Here is a 7813-nt window from a genome sequence, read left to right as displayed (position 1 = left end):
GTGCCAAAATGCCAAAAGAAAGAGAATGTGAGGATTGTCTGTCTGCTTTGGGACAGAAGATGGACGTATAGAAATAAGGGGGGATGCAACAGAGAGAATAGTTTAATTAGAGACACAGCATCTCTGGTAATCCACTCTCCCCCCATTCACAAAAAGAACAAGGGGTGGGAGGGATGGGAAGGGAGAGATGAGAAGTTTTTAACAAGAGGTCAGAGAAACTTTGGCTTAGAACATGGTCCTTTATCAAATCCACTAGCAAATCCGCAGATTAGTCCATTCCATTGTTTACAGGAAGTCCACTCCCACCGACCCTGAATGCAGGAGGCTCCAAACCACTGAGCTGGATGGCAGAGTGCAAATGTGTGTGTGTACACGTGTGCATGTGTCTGTGTCAGTGTGTGGATGGGGGGGGTGGACGACACAGTGGGGAAGGGGTTGTCAAGAAAGCTTGAGCTCAAACGAAGCTCTGACCAAAACATTCCAATGATGGCTCATGACTCTCTGGCCACCAAAAGCAATGCAGACGGATGGCGGGCCGCCTTCCTACTGAGACCTCTCCATAGATAATATGTACTTTGGAAACTGTCATCCCTCTTGGTTTCATTAAACCTTTTCTGATATTTACATGGCCTGCTGAGCATTTCTCTACACAGAGTCAATTTGGTCAAAATGTGAAATTCTCCCCCTTGAATAAACACTATCATTTCTTCCCTGCAGAGTCACTTTACCACAAACAAAGTCACTGGCATTTGATACGCAGCTTCGGTCAAAACACTTGTGGAGAGCAACAAAAGTCAACGGAGGACTACGAATCAAATATTCAATTACTACATACAGAAAAAATCCTATTCTTTTCCCCCTCGTCTTCCTCTTCTTCCCTTCTTTACCTGCTACTTGTCACAATGTGTCTCCAGCACTATGCTTCCTGTGCTATTCAGCCTGGGGAAATGGGGCATTGGAGTGATGACAAGGAGAAAGAATCACTTGCGAGCACTGAATCCATCTTAGCACACTCCTGCACCTATTTAAAGTAGGCCTCTTTCAACTCCAAAACCAGGATGGAGGAGAGAAAACACATTAGCAAAATAGGCAGAAGGAGAGACACAAAAGGCAAATGATTTATTACAGCTTTCAGCAGAAATACCTGTGGACGAGTGCAGACCCTCAGGTGCTTTTCTGGCGGAGTGTAGAGTAGGGATAAGAGAGGCAGTGCTGAGAGATGCGCTGGAATGAAGAGCCGGGGACTCTTAGGCAGCAGGTAGAGAGAGAGGAAGTTGGTACCTTTCCTCACAGGTGGGGAGTTCAGGAAGAGCTGAAGGGTAGCTGGGAACTCATTTTTCCCAAAGGGATCTCAGTTGTTTTGTTTAACATCATGACCTGCAGGCGTGGGGGTTGTACTACTGTCTGCTTCCATTGATAAGTATCTTGAAAATACAAAAAACAAGAGAAAAAAGCTTGACACCTGAGCTGGTGCATGATAACAATAAGGGATATTCTATTTGGAAATTATCAACAAAATATTTTCCAGTCTTTTCTGGAAAATTTGATTTTTAGCCCAGAATATAAAATGTTTATTAGCTACCAAAAAAGGAATAATAGAATAAATCAAAAACGTACTGCTAACTAACTGAATAAACCACCATACAGTTGATAATGATATCATAGTTAACCACTTCGTTGCTAACACTGAAACTCAGCTTGAGTTGGAAGAGTCTTTGACAATCCTTTCTCAAATGTCTGCTTCACTTGGGCCTTTCTTGTGTGAGCCAAAGCAGATTAAAGCTTTCTCTCTTTGCATGTTTTACAGCTGTCCAACAAAGAATTCGTCTGAACCAGTGGGACTGGCTTAACAGGACACATTCCTCCCAACGTGACAGCGCCAAGGCTGTTGAGTTGCTTGAAATGGGGAATAACTGTGGAAACAAGCTGTGTTGATCAACAAGTCATTCTAGAGCTAGAAACAAGCATTTCAACCTCTTTTGCTAAACCAATTCCAAACCATATTCTTTTTATAGTTCAGAAATAACGTAAACAGCTCACAGGCCATTTTCAAAAAGTACCTTTCTAGAATTTCTTATGAATGTCATTGTGTTTTGAGCTAAGAATTTCCTTTTCCTATTCACAAAGTAACCACGAGATCTCAGAACCAACTAAACTAAGTCATGGCTCTTCTTGCCAACTGATTGGTTGATGTATTTAATGGTGACAGACTCCAATGATCACATCCTTGATGTTTTGTTGCGGTTTTCACATAAAAAGCAGCTAATGTTGACGATTCTTGTCTTTTATGAAATAATTGTTTGCATTTCTACTTCTGACCAGAGATGGGGTCGTTACTACAAAAAAGTAATATATTACATATTACATATTACTTAATAATAATATATACACTACTTCGTTGCTCTCTACATAAAGTAACTCGTTACTTTACTCGTTACTTTACTCGCAGGGCCGGCCCGCCCCTCCCTACAGGCAGATCACGCAGACTGCTAAAGTTTGAAATGTTCTCTTTAGTTCAGTTTCCATTGACTGACTGTTTTCCATAAGACTGATCCAGATAGCTCTGACCATGGCTGTCCTCTGTCTCCTGCTATCTGTATTTTGCTCAGCATATCTCTGAACGATGCGATGGTGATTCCACTGTGCAAATGGGCAACATTTTCTCTACTATGAAGGATGCTACAAGCCTGTCCATCTCTGCTTTGGTTACCGGTAATTGTTGCTGCTTCGGAGTCGGCGGCGGCGCACTCACAACATCCTCACTCTGGGTTCGGGGGTCCTTAGCTATTAGCTTCACCTTAGCATGTGTTCTTTGCAGGTGTTTGTTGAGGTTTGACGTGGTGTTTACAGCAGTGGATAACAGCTTCTGGCCTGGACACAGTTTGCACCTCACCGTCACATTCCTGTCTATTCTTCGGACGAACTCAAAATAATGGGCATACCTCCACCCCTCGAAAGTTATCGCTGACTCAGCCATGTTTATGCAGCACTGCACGTGGAGATGTGGACGTGCAAGTCGCGCAGATTACGTACATATAAACCTGCGGCGGAAACCCCTCTTGTCTGTCAGTGTGATTATGACTGATTTTATAAAAGTAACGAAGTAACGCGTGTCGGGGCAATGTTAGTAACTGTAGTGTGATTACTGAATTATAAAAGTAACGCGTTACACTACTCCGTTACCGACAAAAGTAATATTATTACAGTAACGCGTTACACCGAACTCTGCTTCTGACAAACCCTTTCTTTTTGCTAATTCAACATGTTTCATGAAGATTGTGACATTGAGGCATCACCATGACTTATTCCCTACAAGGCTCGCCTTCACGAGACTAGAAGTCTACATCAACCTCCTGCAGTTAAGCCTAGCTATACAGTGTTGCCAACAATACAAAATATTGGTCAGGATGACTAAACAAACCTGGGTTTTTGTTTGGGTTTTGCCATGGTGTCATGGATGCCAAGTTACTCATTTGTGATGTCTGCAGTTGTATCTGTGTATTTTCTCAATGTAACTTCTAGACAGGGAAAGGTACAAACACTTATGTGATGAAAATAAACATGATTTTAACTGCTTGTAATGTGTTGTTCTCTCATGTAGTAAACAGGCCGCAGATCTCCCATTGAGTAATAATGCCTTTGCTCATTCATAGGATCCCACATTAACATCCACTCTCAGTTTAGCTTTTCACGAGTGTCAAGTCCTTCTTCAGTTCTAAAAATGTCATTGGAAAGTTGAAGGAAAAGCAAATATTGAACTAAAACTTAGTAATAATTTTCCACTTCAGTAAGAGGACCACACACACATACACAGACACACACTCACGCAAACACATGTTGAGTGCAAGACTCTCCTCTCTCCCTCTCTCTCTGACTCTCTCACACACACACACACACACACACACACACACACACACACACACACACACACACACACACACACACACACACACACACAGTTCTGCTTTTCTTCAAAGCCACATCCTGAATCTCCTTCCTCAGGGGAGGAGATTTACACTGTGGTTAACTTTCAGGTACACCATAAGACTTCAACATTGGAGCCTCTACGCCTACAAACCCCTGACTTTTTACAGAAAATTGGATACAGAATAAAAAAGCAAAGGTGGAAAATCTGTATATCTAGTACCTTCATAGAAATGTCAAACTTGTAACTACTGTGCAGTGACTCTTTTCTTCAGACTGAAAAAACTTCAAACATAACAAAGAGATGGATACACACTGTGTATTCTTTGGCTGGGGGCTAGCTGGCTCTTAGGTGGAGGTTAATGGGGGCTTGAAGAGGGCAGCCAAGGCCAGGGCACTGGAGGAAGCAGCGGGGGGGGTTAATCCAAGCCCAGCACATGATCCAGGTTAAGTATACTCCATTGGCCTCTATCACTGTGGCCTGAGTCAGCTGTGTAAGCAGAATTCATGAAGTGAAAAATTATGGTGCATAGCCTAGTTTGGTACTGATAAAAAAAGAGGTTGGGTATAGTTTACAGGCAATATCTAAAACCAATCAACTTTGTGGCTGTATCATTTTAAAATCTGTAGACATCTGCAAGAATCTGGAAATAATTGTTGACTGCATCCAAAGTGGACCAGAGCAGTTGTTTGGGAACTGCTACGCAAAGTTTTTAAATGTCAGCGTTTTTTACCTGAATTTCACAGTTTATTTCACTAAATGGGCAAGACACTTCACCCCAAATTGCTCCTGTGGGGATTGCCCACAGTACTGAATGTATGTAAGTCGCTTTGGATAAAAGTGTCTAACAAGTGACATGTAATGTAATGTAATGTAAATTGCTGCAATGAAGAGAAAGAAAATAATAATAGGATGAAGTTTTACTTTGCAAGCAGCGACCGAACTCAAAGCCGCTGAGCATAAAAGGAGAATAAATGACCGTCAATGTTTTGACATCTATTTATCCGTAAAACCAGATATTACTACAAAAGCTTCATTTTTTTTATTAGATTTTCATGTTGTATGCAACATTGTGTAAAAATGTGTAGTCATGTAATCTAAAACTGGCCTGTCTTTATAATATTGGGGTATAGTGTGTCTTAAATCGGAGGTTCGTGTTATATAACAATGCAAATACAAATGATTGGAGAATGCCTTACTGTAATGGAAAAATAACACAGGATTCAAGGGGCAGTTATTTGGCCGCGGGGACTGGACATATTTTGTATTTCAAATGGGTCATTATGCTCAATTCATGCTGACACTGATACCGTTTTACCAATCATTTTGTGACAGCCTGTGCAGACGATCGGCCGCCATTAAAACACCCCCCACCTATCACAAGGGCCACCAATTTACAATAAACGATGCTTTAGCTTCCTGCAGCCAGAATAGTGTCAGCTAACACATCATCAGCATTCCTGAATGCTTGCCCAGTGCAAAGGTCTATTTACACTGCCATAATAACACAATTGTTCAAATGTGCTGTACGAAATATGAAATGAAACGGGAGAAGAATGGAATCCAGCCTGATATGCTTGGTTTCAGAGAGGAAGGAATTGCCTGTCTCGCCTTGTTTACCATAGGCAGGCAACATGAATCATAAGGCTGACAAATGTACATTTCTTTCCAATACGAGCATATAATGTCTTTGTGTGGTTTCTTGTCACAGGGCATATCAGATGTAATTATGTACAGAAAACATTTTTCTCCGAAATAAACAATTCACAACAGAGGTTAAATTGATGCACTCTGGGATGCATTTAATGTTGTTTACTTTGCAATGTATGGACAAAATGGAGGAATAATGTGATTGGCAATTTTACTGACCTTGGATACAACACATGGCCTGACCAACAAAATGCCAACATGTCTTTGTTGCATGCTCAATATCGAAGGCCCTACATAGATTGTATAGAGTAAAACTCCTTTTCGGTATACAGTATTCAAGTTTTTATTCCAAGAATCCCCATTGTTGCTATCTTGCAGGTATATATCATGGACAGACACTTTGCTGTAGATTCTTTAATTCAGGTCTTAATAAAACATGACAAGATTAGACTCGCCATTCGTCTCAAAACATTAACATAAACTATGAAAACAGTAGGCACCAACGCAGATCTCTCAATGAAGCAGGTATTCAAGGAACTTGATCCAACAGCACAAGGCTGGACAAGGCAGAGAAGAAAAAAAATGTGTTTTAGTCCATGGCATTTCTGTCAAGCAAGAGATAAAATCAGTACATTGTCTGATGAAAAGGAATGCATGGCTTTCTTGGAACAGAACAGTGAAAAGCGCAAAAAACTGTTGCTGAATAATAACCTGCTGCTCATATACAACTGTCAATCAAGAACAAAACAAACAAGTATATTAAGCAACTATGAAAACAGGTATTTGCTACCATGCAATTATCTGTACATGTCTTCCTTTGACATGATGTTCTCTTTAAATCGACTGAAGGGAGGGGACATTTTGAAACATGCTGGGGTTTGATTTCTGTTTTGACTTATAACATTTTACCCTCACATTCTTATAAAATGTGTATAGAAACCTGTTCAACCCCTCCAGGTGTTGGCAGAATTACATTTTCTACCATGTGGTGTATTGTGGGAAACGAAGAATAAGTAGCAGCTTTTATTTAAGTTCCAGGTATTTTCTTGCTGTATTCTTCTATTATATAACCTCAAATACTTACTGTAAATGTCACTCTAAATCCCCATACTGCCTGTCATTACTCAACAACTTAACCATGAATGATTGTGGATAGTTTCTCAATAGGTTATACAAAGCCAAGCAATATGTCAAGGTATTTACAAAAAGCCAATATGCGCCAAACAAAAACCATATTATTGTCCATCTGTGGTCAGAGCCTCGGCTTTCCACTAAACAATACTCCAGGGCCAAATACTGCTGGATTTGCGGCCAGGGCCACACTGCAGTTTGGCCATCACATGTGTCATAGATATGCCCGGTCCCCTGATGGTGGAACAGTGTGTCCGGGCTGGACTGAGAGGCAAAGCTTCCTGAGGTCAGGGGAGTATAAAGCACTAGCTGGCTCTCAAATAAAACTGGTTTGTTTTTCTTAAAAGGAGGTTGAGGTTTTGGGGTTTTAGTCCATCACCCCCACACCACCTCCACTCCTCTCCATTTGTTACAATGGGAGCCTTATGGTGTGTGCATTTTGACCTTTTTTTATTTTAACACAAGGTGGTGATTGGCAGCAAACTTGTTTCATCATGACTGGAGCTCTGGTTTGGCCCAGCTAAATGTCAGCTGTGTATAAATCTGGTAAAGAGTGGACTGTGGACATAGTACCATTGTTGGGTAGGCTTTTGACATTAAAAACATCGGACAGAATAAAAACATATTGTGCATGTTAAAACAGCCATTGAGGGGGGCATATTTCACAAAAAGGCTTAACTCTAAACACAAAAACAAATCTATCAAATTCACTGAGAAAAGTTAAGACAATAATTCTGAATCTACACAAACACTGTGGGAAAAAAAGAAAGAAAACGGTGTCCTCTTATTTTATAAGGTCATCCAAAAGAAGATGTCAGCTCTGTTTTTCTAAACTATATTAAAGTTAGTGGCTGGCAAAGGGAGACGTAGTGGAAAATAAAGTTGTAAGATGCTTTCGATTCAAATTGAGAGATTACACTTAAGTGTGGATGCACTCTGGATGTACTCTACCTGGAGATAGCACACATCCAATATCATTAAATGTCATTGGGTGTAATGGTCAGTAATGGCCTGTGGCTTGGCTCAGATCTGCTCCTTGTTACAAAGCTCTTCCTGTCCACACACACACACACACACACACACACACACACACACACACATACACAC

The sequence above is a fragment of the Trematomus bernacchii genome, unplaced genomic scaffold (assembly GCF_902827165.1).
Source record: "Trematomus bernacchii unplaced genomic scaffold, fTreBer1.1, whole genome shotgun sequence".
Lineage (NCBI taxonomy): Eukaryota > Metazoa > Chordata > Actinopteri > Perciformes > Nototheniidae > Trematomus > Trematomus bernacchii.
This window is presented reverse-complemented; position numbering follows the sequence as displayed.